The sequence below is a fragment of the Eleginops maclovinus genome, chromosome 16 (genome assembly GCF_036324505.1).
Source record: "Eleginops maclovinus isolate JMC-PN-2008 ecotype Puerto Natales chromosome 16, JC_Emac_rtc_rv5, whole genome shotgun sequence".
Classification (NCBI taxonomy): domain Eukaryota; kingdom Metazoa; phylum Chordata; class Actinopteri; order Perciformes; family Eleginopidae; genus Eleginops; species Eleginops maclovinus.
Genome location: NC_086364.1, coordinates 4,523,493 through 4,539,170, shown reverse-complemented (window position 1 = coordinate 4,539,170; position 15,678 = coordinate 4,523,493). Strand labels below are relative to the sequence as shown.

The 15,678-nt window shown below is 41.0% G+C and overlaps 1 long non-coding RNA gene across 1 annotated transcript; it reads left to right on the top strand.

The window, feature by feature from the left end:
- The first annotated feature begins 12,972 nt into the window (after window positions 1–12,972).
- Window positions 12,973–14,076, top strand: LOC134877880 (uncharacterized). The gene is made up of 3 exons (XR_010167629.1): window positions 12,973–13,064; window positions 13,181–13,263; window positions 13,907–14,076. It is a non-coding gene; the product is annotated as an uncharacterized LOC134877880 (long non-coding RNA).
- Window positions 14,077–15,678: the final 1,602 nt, after the last annotated feature.

Here is a 15,678-nt window from a genome sequence, read left to right as displayed (position 1 = left end):
GTCTCAGACACAGAACTGTTCATGTCTTCTCGGCTGGATCTACTTCGGCCTGTAGGAAGGCCCTGTTCTCTTAGGTCACTATCACTTGAAGAAAGTGACATGGGATCCGTGAGGGAAGATCCGAGTGAATCCGAGGAGAATGGTGTTGAATGAGCTAAAGGAGATAAATCTTTACAAGAGACCTTTTGATTAACTAAAATTTTAGTATAACATTTTTAGGTAACCTAATGGTACTTTATTCAGATGATTCATCAATCCAGTTGGTAGCTTTAGTTATTACAATAATTCTATAGTATGGAGTGATAGACGTCACATCAAATAAGTACGGTATAACCCAACCTTGTCTTGCCCATTTCACAAGGAAAGGTCAAGGTAAGCTGCATAAACGAGCCCAAATTCATTTTTGAGATTTAATGATGACACCTACCTTCATCTGAAATCCGTTCACGTACTGTCAGGCATAAGTCTGGATGGGCCTCCAAGAGCTCAAGTAGAATGTGTTCATCTACTGCTGTGTTGGTGTCATCAAAAATGTCAAGTTGAGCTGCATCAGGAAGCCCAAACTTGATTTTGACTGAAGAAGGAGCAAAAGTAACCAGATAAAGTCACCTGAAGCCTTAAACAGCACAGAATGAAGGACTAATCATCATGCTTTTAACATTAAAACGTGTCTGAAATATTACAACACTTATAGACAGCTATATTATGACAATATATATCTTAGGCTACCTTCACTGATGAATTCCAAATGTGTGAAACCTGTGTGCAATTTGATGTACTTCTTTACACTGTGATATTGCACCTTCAGCAACATGGCAACAAAACTGCACCTGGTGAAGAAAGTGGGAAAACCATTAAACCTTTTAACATGATCATGTTAGGTTGAAGTGGCACTCAAACAACAATGCAGTTTGCTAATCCCAAGCAACATTCATAAAATATGGTATTGCATTTGCAACGTGATACCCTCGTGACTCGCGACCCTCTTGACTAGCCTTGAACTATGCTGGATGACAAATTGGAATTTGAATTGCTTCACAAGTGTGCAGTGAAAAACAACAGAAATGCTCTCACTTTCTCGCTCTCAAACCGACACACACACACACACACACACACACACACACACACACACACACACACACACACACACACACACACACACACACACACACACACACACACACACACACACAAAGCTGGCTAAACTCATTAGAAAAAATAATTGTCTTTAGCCCAAAACTAAAATGCATATGGCGAAATATCTTAACCGTCAGCATCTTTAGCTACTTCAGACAACATAGCGACCCCCTCCCAACATACTTAGGCAAGTAGGCAATTGTACTTAAAATAGGATGGTAGCAATATATCCTTTAACAAACACATTTCAGCATTATGTACAACTTGAAGGTTTTTGGAAAGATTTGGTGTGGGTTTCTTACATTTCTTGAGACAGAATCCACAATTTAACCCTTCTTTAATGTATAGTATCTTATGACCATGTTTTCTTTTTGTCTTTCTGGTATGATTGGTTTGTATTTTCCTTTTTACCCCACCTTTACCTAAATGAACACACAATGAATGTTATATTTTGGTTTTAATGTTTATGTATATATTTTTCATGATGTATACTCAATAATCTGTCCCCAGTTTTATAAGTGTATATACCTTATCCTATTAAGAGGAAGGTAGTGGTCGGACCTGGGGGGGTGGGTGGTTGTGGGTGGGACGCAGGGAGGGAGGGAGGGGTGGGCTGACCCTGTATATTCCACACTTGTTCAGCCCTGTGGTTGTTGTGTTGTGTTTAAAATGTTAAAATCAATAAAGACAATGTTTGAAAAGAGTTATGCAATGATTAGGAATAAAATGTCATTAACCCTAATCTAAGAACGATATTAAAGTAAATTGATTACTTTTCGTTACTCTTTGATAACCTCAGTACCAAATGTGCAAATAAAAACAAGAGAAAAAAGAAGTTGAAGAAAAACGTTTCCATCTTTGTTGTTGAACTACAACTAAAATCCACAAGAAATGTATGCAGTTAAGATGACAATTCCTATATACGGTATTTTTGAGTTATCTCTTGAACTTCTGCTTTAAAGTAGCCTATATGAAAATAATCACATGATGTCAGTATGAACTTTTAAACATATCTTGATGCAGATTAATAATGTTGCTGCTATTAAGATTTTCAGTGTAGTGCAGCGGTTTGGAAGGCCCTTTTGTTGAACAATGAACAAACACAAACTGCTGATTTAAAGTAAGAATTTCAATGTTGTTAAAATATGTTGTAAAAAAAGGAATGCTCGATGCAAATCTAATACTCTTATAATTGAGTCCACCAAAAAGAAGAAGACTGTTGCTGTGGCATTAGCAATCAGCTTTAATGTCGAAAAATTGAGTGCAATTGATTGTAGAAATATATTCAACAAGAATTGAAAGCTATGTTTTTACAGCCAAAAGACAGTGTGGCGTTCTGGCTGTCCTGACCCACAATCCTATGCACTTTTGATATATGAGCGAGAGGGTCAAAGTTTGAGGCAACATGTTAGGACGAAGTATGTAAGTATATGCTGCATCCAACATTAAGAGCTGCAGTACATACATAGAGTGAAAGGAAAACAGAGCACACAGGTACAGAGAGAGAGAAGAAAGAAGTAAGGTGTCCCCAGACAGTCTAATTTTAGCATATAACGATAGTGATTTTGCTAACATTTTGTAAGAATTCAATGAATTTTGATAATAAATAAAAAGAAAACGGTCTTTCGCACTGTTAAGTTTACTTTTTTAGAGCTTAGAAGAAGAAGGAATGCTTAATGGTCCCACAGAGGGGAAATGTACATTCTACATTTGACCAATCCTAGTGTTAGGAGCAGTGGGCTGCCATTATGTATGGCGTCCAGAGAGCAGTGTAGGGAATGGTGCCTTGCTCAGGGACACCTCCGTAGCACTTGGTCTTTCCGTTACTTGAACTTCCAGTTCCCAAGCCAAGTCCCTATGGACTTTGCCTCCACCGCCTAGCAGGATTAACACATCAGTGTGTGGTTCAATAGAGGTGCAACAGGCACATAGATATATTGGCACATTTAGTCAATAACAGATTCATCAAAGAGCAGAAACTTGGCAGCAGATTAATAAAGAACAGATCTGACGACAGTCTTTAAGTGTAGTCATTGTGAAACAGCCCTGAGAATATAATTACATTTAGTCTCTTACATTGTATTCAGTCAGTGTGGGTTTAACTAGTTAACTGATTAAAATCATCAAAACCATGAGGCAACATGATACAAGTTTTGTGTTCACATAAATCTGAATCATCTCTGTCATTACAAGTAAACACTCCTGCTAAATTTGTTTTCCCTTTTTTGCTTGAAGTACTTCTAGTTAAACTCAATGTGTTCAAAAGGAAAAGCTTTGTTAATATATGCAAGCGCACGAAAGTCAGTTGAAACGATCTTAAGTTGGCAGAAAGTTCAAGTCCTGCGACCCTGCTCTACTCCTCTGTAGTTCATTTATAGCATAACTTTAGCATTTTGCTTCTGTTATGATTAGAAAATTATATTATATTGTGGGGATTATCCAGCTGAACAAAACGTGCATTTATCAAAGAGGCCATGTTCATAATGCAGTCATAAGTCATTACTGAGGCAATATTATATGTGATATTTAATGCGGCCTATGTTTGTGCAGGATGGATGGAACAATCTTTGAATCGTGGTGCTCTTTGGGGGAGGGAACACCCACAAAATAGGCCACTTTGTTGTCTAAACCAGGTGTTACAGCATTTTTTTTAAACTCTAGCACCCCGCATAAATGTACAGCTTTATTCTTCTAAAATAAACACAAAAGTACACAAGGAGTTCCTTCAGAGCATTACGTTTTGTTGACTTTGTAGACCACCATGACTGTCTGGAATGGAAACAGTTCTACCACTTTACCCTGAGGGCAAAACAAAAGCACAGGTTACACTCACCTCAGCGTTTTCTTTTATGATAAAAAAATGATGTTAGGCAGAAGGTCTGAAAGAGAGGTGTGGGCACGTTGGAACAATGCACAGCTTTTCTGAAGTGAATCAGAGCCAAGGTGAAACAATTCTGCAGCAGAGAGATGTGTTGATAGCTAAAATGACAAAACTGAAACTATTTACTTTGGTAGATTGTATGTTGCACTGCTGCTATGTTGTTACTATAAAGCATACGACAAAAAAGCCTTTCACCTGCTATTAAGTGATGAAAAGAAATAAGGAACTTTATTTAGAAAAAAGGTGGAGTCTAGGTTTCCGTGAGAAGTGGAGACGACGTTTGACGAGCGATGATAGTTTGATGTGCAGATAAAAAGTGAAGAAGTAGATTTACGAGGAAGAGAAAGCCTGGAGGCTCTCAATGGAAACCAACAAAGAATTCAGGTGCTGCCTCACCCTGAAGAGGAGTAGGAACCCATGCTTATTTTATCTTAGATATATATCTAAAATCTAATTAATGTTTGAAGAATGTTATCTGATCTTTAACAGAATCCTGCTGCTGTAATTACCTTGATTACACATTTACGGTACTTGTACTTTCCTTTTTTTTTTAAAACTATGCATCAGAATATAAAGTAATTAATGAGCTTGCAGTGTTTCCCACAGATCTGAAATATACTTGGGGGGGTGCAGATGACTGGGGGGGGGGGTTGTGCTTTACCTTTTAAGTTTCCGCGTCGACACACGATAGTAGAGCGAACAGGTACAGGAGGCGTAGAGCGAGGAGATCATTGTCAACTAGTTAATCGATTGCAGATGGCGTCGTGCTCGCGGACGGATAAAAAAAAAAAAAAACTAAATGGGTCGTGACATATACTTTGACGGCCGTTAATATACCTGGGTGGCCCGCCCAAGTAAAGTCTATGTGTGGGAAACCCTGGCTTGAGTCTTACCTTGTACCACTGTCGAGGGCTGGACATCATGCTGTATTGAAGGACAATAACGAATATTGAGAAAATGTTTACTGATGTGATAAATCAAGACAGAAAAGGCCAATTTTTTCATAGAGATCTATATAATTTCAGTGTTTTTCTACAGGTTGTGGCTATAGAGGGTTTCAAGAATGAAAAAGGGAGGTTCAGCGCCAGCCACACAATGTTTCCAAAGTTGCGATTACCCTGCCAGATATATATTAGATATTTCCGTAGCCAGATATCAATTATGTAGTTGAACAATTGAACAAATTAACGAGATCTCTCTTGTTAATAATAATAATAATAATAATAATAATAATAATAATAATAATAATAATAATAATAATAATAATAATAATAATAATAATAATAATAATAACATGCACAAAATAAGGATGTGCAAACATAAAATGAACCTACACTTAGGTAATTTTGTAAGTTAGCTTGGCCTTCCATACACCCAAATGGTGTTTAAGGTCACGCAAAAATTGATTTTGTAAAACTTTTCCAAGGGTGGAGATTTTGGGAAACTCAGTGTGGATGTTAGTTAGGGTGTGTTTTTGGCTTTGCTAACATCTGAGTTCTTCCTTTTTACGTTATCATTAATAAGACGACTTGTTGTGCAAATGTGACATAAAAATGTGACAAGTGGCAAGATGAAGCTGTTTCTTTTAAACAAACAATTGCTATATTAAAAATAATCCTCAACCAAACAGAACACACTGTGTGAAACTTGTGACCAGCGTTGACCAAACCAACACTTTCTGAGCATTTAAGAACGACATCATTTCTTTTTTAATCTTCTAATGAAAATAATCGTTAGTCACAGCCCTAATGGTTCAGGTTTGAGTTCCTTTTAACTCCTGCAGGTTATTAAAGATGTCAGGGACACACCTGGGTTAGCCCTTAGGCAAACAGTCTTATGTAAGGTTGGTGCCGCAGGCTGATGGTTCATGAATGGGGGGAGGGGTGGCGAGCTGGAGCAGGTTGAGTGGGTCGGGCAGTTTTCCCCGAGGCGGAGGAGGACAGAAATGTTTTGGGTGTCTGTGTGTGTGATTATACAATAGCTGTCATTCATTGAGCAGAGCGGACGTCATATTCCTGTCACTGTATGTTTAGAAGCTGCCGATGATTTTTTTATTCTGTGCATGTTGCTCTGACAGTAAGTGAAGAGTGAAGACAAAAGTAAAACCTCCTGGGCACGCAGAGTGTGCCAAACCTTCACTGTCAGAAAGCATTTTATAATAAGTCTAGTCAGCATTTTTAGCCGAACTTTGGCAATATGGGTATGTTATGTGCTTTTTAAGGTCATGAAGGTTTTGATGACTTTAAACCAAGGGTGTTCAACAGAGGGTCCTTAGAGTTAAGTTAATGTTTGTAATCTTTTTGAAGTGTTTTTATTACTTATATCAACTGTAGAGAAATCAGTCTGTTTGTACAAAATACAAATAAAACAATTTAAGGTACGCAACATGCTGATCTTGCCTTCATGCAATTTTATATGTTTGTTTTAATCAGTGTTTTATAATGTGTAATAAATGTGTTCTGTATTTATGTGACAGCTCTGTTTGAAAGGAAAAAAAGTTAGAAAATAAAATGATCTTTTATTATTAACCCAAATAACCAAGGGCAATCACTTAGTTTGCAAACCTGTGCTAAATCACTGTGCATTGCAATCCATGGCATAAAACAGGTTCTCATGCTTACTATAATCATTTTAATGGCTCGGTGTTGTATGCACCATTAAAATGCACGTTTATAGAGTATTGGAGTAATGAGTCCTATAAAACCCGGAAAATAATTAGTAGTTCACCACTTCCGTTTCCCTAGTCTCGAAGTCAGCGTTTTTTTGGAATGTGTTTGTGGTGAAGAGCCTGGAATAATAATACATTTTATTTCATAACAAATTTTATTTGTATAGCAAACTTTAAAAACAACGTCATCTCAAGGCGCTTCACAATGCTATGAGAAACAAAACAACAGCATATTCAATAAAATACATTAGGCTAAAGGAGCCATAGAATGAAAAACTGTATTCACCTTGGCATAGTTGAATAAGGAGAGTTCGGTACATTGAGCTGACATACCATGAACCTCAAACACCATTGTTTCCTCCTTCATGTGCAAATCATGAATATGCATATCACAGCGGTAAAACGGGCGAATTACAACAACCCCTGTGTGTTACGTCACACACGGTAGTCCAGCCCCAACATTTGCATACACCAGCTGGTGGAAACACTAACGCTAACACTTACCACTCCGTAACGTTGCTCTCCAATCTCCGACCAACTGGCTGTTCTTCAAATTCATCGGTTTCCTCCTCCGATGAAGGCTCCAACATGTAAGGCTGGATGCCAATAGCCTCCATGGTTCATCTCTCACAGTTTCGGGAACTTCACTTACTTCTGTGGGCTCTGAGGCAGCCATGGATTGCTCCTTGTAAACCAGCCAATCAGAGCAGAGCTCGTCATAATTATTTAAATGAGCCCCAAATAAGGCAACTCAGCTTGTTTCATTCTAGGACCAAATCAGAGGGTTGTAAATGGGCCTGAAAAACCACATCTGGACATTTTTTGGATCAACCAAAGTTATATACCTTCTTTGTAGACATCAGAGAACAATTTAAAATACCAGATAGATGCTTTCTATGGCACCTTTAAGGAAACTAGAGAGCTGAGTTTTAAAAATATTTTTAAAAAGGGTTAAGAGTTGCTTAACCTCTCACTAGAAATGTAATTGTGACTGCCCAATTCGCAGACAAAAGCGCGAGTTGGTCCGCCATATTGGAACGTACAGCAACCCAAGTAAAACATTTTCCACAGCGGTGTTCCGCAAAGCAGAAGAAAAACTAAAAAAGCCTGACAACATTAATCTGATGAGTAATTGTTATTAGAACTTCAAATTTTCCCCTTTTAGTTTTTTTTTTTCACCCTGGAAAAGTTGACGATCACGTGACATGGACATTGGTCACTAGACATAAATTGGAAAAATATTGTAGCCATGTCACGCTTTGAGAGGGATTTTTGTGAACATACTACGTTTTGCCCTGTGGACCAACGTAGCTATTAGACTTGTTTTTGTGAGACTGGGTTGGCTCAGCCATGTAACTGTGATGTAGTTTGTTTATAGCTTGACTTTAATGGAGTTAATATGCGGCGATTAACCTGCCTAACATAACATGCAAGTATCATAAACGTGTGTTGGCCACAAAGCTTGCTTTCTTCATGACTGCACTTCGTATAAATTAATAACGATGTTAAAAACACAACACATTAAGTCCCATTTAAGGGAAAACAATGTAAAAAGTATAAAAAACTTTAAACTGGAGCCGTCTTGCACAGAAAAGAACACATAAAACCCAATCGGAAGGAAGAAACGATACAAAATTATACTCATTTTCAGGTTCATGTTGTGCCTCTACTGTGACATGTTAACATACTTTAATGTTCAAAAAGCTCTTTATATTTCTCATAATGCCTATGTTGCAGCACCTCTTTTCACCCTCCAGCTCGGTGCCAACTCTCTTATTTGTCAATTCGTAGCTCCTCGATCCTCGCTGGAACCGGAAGTTGCTCTGGGCCGCCATCTTAGGAGCGAGGATCGAGGAGAGATAACCAAGGAGCGATATCCGGGAAACTACCAGACCATCCTTCAGGGAAATCGTCAGTTGCTCGACACGCCCCCTTACTGTGTATCACTCACTGATTGGAGGCTGCAGGGCATTTTTGATCAGATAGTTCTTAACATCAGAGCAGTTTACCAGAAGAGAAGACGCATTATACAAACCTCAGTTTTATACTGTTTGTTTTTCTAACATTTATCATGTCATTGAAATTAAGTGATCATACATTTGAACAACAAAACGGACCACATACAACTTTCTTGATCTATATATATATTTCTAATTTTATTTTTATTCATTTCACACTGTCACAAGTTATTGTAATTCTTCCTGATTAAATTAAGCCTTGACAGTTTTAAAAAAAACACAATGATCATATCCTGGATTTTTTGATTATGAATAAAAACCAGAAACTCCCTGTGGAGAGAACACAGGGTTTTAAGCTTTTGCAGTCCATTTAAGTGCTCATAACCCACTTTACGTAACACAAGCTCAAAATAGTTTAATGTTTTGTTCTAAGACATACAATACGTCAGTAAATAGCCCACAGGGGAAAGCTTCCATATGTCATGGTTGCCTTAATGACACTACCAAACCTCTGCACATTGTACATAAAGGGGCAATGGTTTTCCCTGTCCAGAAAAATGAGTCTTAGTATATCCTCCTCTTCTTCAATGACCATACATTTAGCAGTTGTCTTGTGCTAATTCAAAGACTGCACCTATTGGAAGTATCACAGTTTGGCCACTTTTTGATGTCACACTGTTCTTTGGGGTTGGGCAACCAGTAGCCAATAATCAAGCATGGTAACGCCCGTCCACCTTATCACCTGAATCTTCAGGTGGGGGGCAGTTCATTTACATTCAAAACTACAGATACAGAATCAGCACTTTTGAAACAGGCAGATTCCACTGCAGATCGGAAACACCCCCCCACAGCTGCAGTTTGGCTCTTGTCAAAGTTGCTCACAATCTTACGCTTGCCCATTTTCCTGCTTCCAACACATGAGTGTTGTGGACAAAGTGTTCACTTGCTGCCTAACATACACCACCGACTGACAGGTGCCATTTTAACTAGATAATCAATGTTCTTCACTTCACTTGTCAGTGGTCATAATGTTATGGCTGATCGGTGTATAATATGTTGTTGAAAAAGAGTATATCAGGGGACCTTTAAAACAGAGCAGTTTGCTTTGGAGGCAGAGTTTTTCCTCCTTTCAAAGCCAATTGATAAAAGGTCTCTTTAACAAACATGTTCCACAGTGTCTTAATTGAAGTCAAATTAAATGTTAAGAAAGTGAGTGTTGTCCATACCTGTCAGTTTGGGCAACAAACTCGGGATAAATAAAGCTTCTTTAATCTACATCATGGGAACGGGCCTGCAGCAGATTACCACGCCGACACACCAAAACTTCACAAAATATGAATTTCTGATATTGCTCGAGGATTCATTTATTTGAAAGCAGCCACCTGTTGATGTGCCTGTCATGTAATCGCAGTTATTACATGAGTACATGTCATGACAGAAGTCAAATTCGGCATGTTACGCAACATGCATTGACCTATCATGTAAAGGGCATTTGTGTTATATACATGTGGTGTGGGAATAACGGAAAAAAAAAGGTTTGTATTATATTTCTTGTTTGAAACAGCTTTGAGCGATTTTTTGCAGCGTCCATGTTGTTTCCACCTAAGGCTTGAAGTTCATAAAGACATTGGAAGTTACAAGTTGGAAGAAATACTTAGAAACTCTGGGAATGGGACCAATACACAAGACCCGAGCAAAATTTCACATTTTCCCAAACGGTGGTACTACAAGCCCATTTAAGACCGTGGGCACAGAAGTACTTTTTCCCATTGACTTACATTCAGGAAGGAGACATCTGTCAATCAGTGGATATTTTTTATTTAAGTAAATCATACCCAGTACGAACGTCTTAATAGCCCTTAATTAAAACATTAGGGTCTAAAAGTTGGAAAATGCTCTAAAAGCCTAATCCAGAGTTGTATTCATGAGACCGGTCGGTCAGTGGCCAGGATTAAGGAAAACCAAAGTCCCTGGTACTTTTTGTACCTCCAGTCAGTCCATTTTTAGCTTCATGTGCAACTTTAATAGGAATGAAAGGGTCCCTGTCTCCAACACTGTATCCAGTTCTCTTTATTTATTTGCTTAGTCGATGTAATCGGTCCAGCTGAATCATTTTTTGCCACTATGTCAGTGTAGGCTGCTTCCGATGTATTGAACGAATAAACTAAATTAGCAGGCAGCCTGAGCATTACACTACGCTAACAGTAGGAAAAGTCAGGGGTCATAAGGACGTTGGACCAGCTGACCCAGCATGTACCGGAAAGTGATGTGTACCTTTCAATTTTTTTAACATTTTGCAAAATATTGCATTGGTGTCTCCAGTGTAACCCTCATAGAACATGGACAGTTAACTGCCCGCCTTAAATCTTTTTTTTATTTAGTTTTCTATTTTACTTTCTCTCTTTAAAAACGTTTGCAGCTCCCAATTTTAAATTTTTACAGACAATGATTGTGTGATTCTCTTCTGTCTGAATGATACCAGACCGCATTTCACTGTCAACTGATTTCTGATTTAGAAACCTAACTTATTAACAGATAACTTGAATTGCGAACTAACATGTTGCACCACAACAATGGGTAAATAAGCCATAAGCCATATATGATGCACAAACATCAGTATATGTTGCTGCAGTTGAGCATCTAAATCAATCATTTAGATTTAAAGAGGGCTCTGCATGCAAGGAGATGGTTGGGGAAACTGGTGAATACATTCTCTCTTTTCATGCAATCATAGTAGTGGCAAGGTTTTGTTTAAACCGGGTAACAGCGGCGCTGCGCCCTCTTACTGTCGGCGTGTGCCCTCATACCAAAATGCAGATTTTCCCTGTAAAATGTTAAAGTGATGCCAGAAAACAATATGTATGTTAGTTAAAATGGCATAATTACTCCAGAAATATGAAAATCGTTTTGTTAACGTTAATGTCAACAAAGAGTGTTTTCCAGACTGTATAAGGTTTAAGTACCAATATAATAATAATAATATAAAACATTTGTTTAAGAAACAATGCAAATCAGGGTACTCCATACGATTAAAGGGTCCCCATTATGTTTTTTGGCTTTTCCCCTTCCTATAGGTTTTGTGCATATACATGGGTTGCAAAGCCTTTACTTTTCTGTGTTCCCTCCAGAGGGAGTTTCTTTTGGACTCCTTTGTTTACTTCTCTCACATAGTGACATCACTATGTAACACTGGTACTTCTATTTGCTAGCGATTCAACACATTGTACGTGATAGGCAAAAGGGCTGGACATCGCAAAGCGGTTGACCAATCACAACAGAGCAGACTGGGCTCTGGTTTCAGACAGAGGGTGAAAAGAGCTGCTGCAGCACAGGCAGTATGAGAAAGATAAAGAGCTTTTTGAAATGTTTAGATCTAAACCTCATCCATGTCTGCACTCGCCCTGTAGCTCTTCTGATGTTGAGTTGGCGTGATGGCCATGCAGGTGGATGTAAAGTGTGATGGGTGGGTATCCCAGACACACCCAGAGCTATAAGCCTTTCTGCAGAGTTAAACAGAGACAGGTGTCTCCTCCTCTGAAGGCTTGGCACGAGCTTGCCTTCCTCCATCCTCCGACCTCATCAAACAGTATAAAAAAAACATCCGCTCTGAGCTCTACGTTCACCTTTAACCTTTGCTCTTAAAGGTCCCCATATGATGCAAAATGCACTTCTTGCTGTCTTTTATACATAAATACGTGTCCCTGATGTATAAGGAGACTCACAAAGTGTCAGAAAATACACTCCACATCTCTAAAAATGAGGGTACAAACGAGCTGATCCAGATTTGCTGCCGATATGACGTCATAACCGAAATGTGGGCTGGCTTTACATTGAACTCCTGGCAACGTCCCGCCCACGTGACATTGCCCCAAATATACAGTCGTCGAGCTGAATCCCCTCCGCAGCACCTCTGTGTGTGTGTGTTCAGCAGGATGTCTGCAGGAGGGACTTAGAGTTGTTGTTTATATAATACATATCATGTCTCTGTTCTAGTGGTAAACACTGAGAAGTGTTTCAGAAATAATGCTGGATGTGGTTTGGAACATAATAAGGCGTTTAATCACAGCAGCGTTTAGCTGAGTTTCTCCGTTAGAAACTTCTCTCTTCAGACAGAGAGATCATGACGCTCCAAAGGGGCGTGGCCAGCTTCAGCTCTGCTCAAATTTAAAGCGACACAAAATCAGCACTTCAGGAACAGGGCTGAAAGCGGGATAGCGGACATGCTAAAATCAATGATCTGTTTGGTATTTTGAGCAAAACACGTCAGAGACATGTTTTTTAAATATATATTTGAGACCTTTAATATAGGCAATAAAGTAGCATAATAGGTGAACTTTAAAGTCGAATCAAGAATCAATTTGTCTTTTCCTGATACAGCGTTCCAGCTCTGTGATTCACTTTTAGTAAATATATAGTATGTGTAAGTATTTTAAGCGTCATGCCAGTTGGTGGACGGTACCTCTGTCTGCTGAGTAACATGCCGCCCAAGCCATTTAAAACCTAACAGCATTTCTTTCTTCTGTTTTTTTCTTCTAGATCCTAGATGCTACCTCGGTTAATGGTAGCATTTACCTCTCCATTGGCAACGCCAAGCTGGCTGCTGACGATTTCAGGCTCAAGTACGTGAATTCATTAATAAACTAAAACATCACTCGGTAAGTGCAGACCGCTACAAAAAGGCAATGGGCCCAATTTACAGTATTGGGAAGATGTTTTTCTCCGTTTTGTGTGCTCATAATCATAGAATAAGTTTAATCGGAGCATTCAAAAACACCTTAAAGAGGCCCTATTATGCTTTTTTGGGGCTTTCCCTTTCCTGTAGTGTTTTTGTGCATGTAAATGGTCTGCAAAGGCTAAATCCAAAGATCCCTTCAGAGTGAGTTTATCTCCCACTCTCTGGCTGAGGACGTCATGGAGCAGGTGGCAATGGAGCAGTTTGTCGCCGGGCTGCCATCGTCAACGGCGAATTGGGTCCAGTGTCACCGCCCTGCCAGCCTGGAGGCAGCCGTCGTCCTCGCGGAGGACCACCTTTCGCTTCCCCGGCGGAGCATGAAGGAGGAGACCAGACAACCTGTCGTCCCCGCGGGCCGACCCGTCCCAGCCCCGAGGAGGAGGTTCCCGACAGCAGCCGCTGCACCGCCTTCTCCTCAACCCACGACCCGGCCCCTTCCCACCCAAGCCCTACCTCATCTCTCTCTCTCTCTCTCTCTCTCTCTCTCTCTCTCTCTCTCTCTCTCTCTCTCTCTCTCTCTCTCTCCCCAGGATCCAGCCTTCGCCTCTGGTCGTCCGGCACCACGGGGGGCTCCTCAGGCGCCAGGGCAGGAATGCTGGCGGTGCGGGCAGCCCGGCCACTTCCGGCGGGAGTGTCCCATGATGGAGGTCGGACAGTTGGTCCGGGTTGCGGGACTGCCAGTTGCCTCCCCCGGTTTAGAAGGGACGTACCGTATACCGGTATGTATACAGGGGGGTACCCACCAGGCTCTGATGGACACGGGCTGTAATCAGACGATGATCCATCAGCGCTTGGTTCGGCCGGGGGCATTGGTTGAAGCATCGTGGGTGAAGGTGAGGTGTGTGCATGGCGATATTCACCAGTACCCGGAGGTGACTCTGGAAATATCTTTTAGGGGTAAAAAGCATAGAGTCAGGGCTGGAGTTAGTACTCTCCGCACGCACCCTCTGATCTTGGGAACAAATTGGCCGGGGTTTGCTAAGCTAGCGGGGCTATGGGGGTGCGTTCATGGGAGTCAGGGAAATGTGAGTTGTGTGCTGTGTTTAGTGGCGAATCAGAAGCGGCTGACGGCGACGAAGGGGGAAGGGGTCGGGGAGGTCCCTCTACCACCGGAGGGTGCCGAGGAGGCCCCTTTGCCCCCGCCAGTGTTCCCGGTTGAGGATTTCCCCCTCGAACAGTCTAGGGACGGGACCCTTCAGCACGCTTTCGATCAGGTGGTGAGCATTGATGGCTCCCAGCTACACCCAAACACAGCACTCACACACCCACACTTTGTTGTTATTAGGGACAGGCTGTATCGTGTGAGCCGTGACACACAGACAGGAGAGATCAATACCCAGTTGTTGGTACCACAAAGCCGTCGGGAAATGATTTTCCAGGCGGCTCATCACAACCCCATGTCAGGTCACCTAGGGTACGATAAGACACTACACCGGATCATGGCCCGATTTTATTGGCCGCGCATTCGCGCGGATGTGAAGCGGTGGTGTGCATCCTGCAGCGAATGTCAGCTGGTTAATCCGCCGGCCACCCCAAAGGCGCCTCTGCGCCCACTCCCATTAATTGAGGTGCCTTTTGAGAGAGTTGGTATGGACCTCATCGGGCCATTAGACCGGAGTGTACGGGGATATCGCTTTGTACTCAGTGGCGTTTTCTCCCGGAGGCCAAGGGAGGCGTGGCCTCCTCATTTATATTCGATAAAAAAATATCCATGAGTTGGGATTCATGACGCACATTTTAGGTTCCAAATATGCCGTGTTTAATTCCCTGATGTCATGTTTTTCTTTGAGCGAGCAAAACAGCGCTCCTATAGGTGAAATACTGCCATCTAAGGAGGCCCGTTTAACTTGGCCTCCACTACTACTAAGGGTTTTAGCCAATCAGATTGAAGCTCGGCTTGTCACCGAACGCTCATCAAGGTCAATCAAACTGTAAAAATTTAAAAAATGAGGAGGCTAGCTTGTACGTGCCTCCTACACTAATACGTAAGTACGTAACCACACACAACCATGCTGTTGCTAACCGTGAAGGAAGGTTAGAAAGTAAGAATGGATGGCGACGGAGACCCAGAGTTTTTTCTGAGAAACGATTTCACTAAACTACCGTTTGAAATTCAGTTAAAAATAAAACAGAAGGGTAGGTCCACTCCGAATCTCGACCTTACTCAGGGAAGAGCTAAAGGAAATACCCGGACGTTTTGTGAAGGGAACTATACGAGAACGGACTGGCTAACAGGGAGTGTAATGCTAAATTGTCTTTTCTGCTGGCCATGCCTCTTGTTTGACCGCTCCAGCATGGGGAT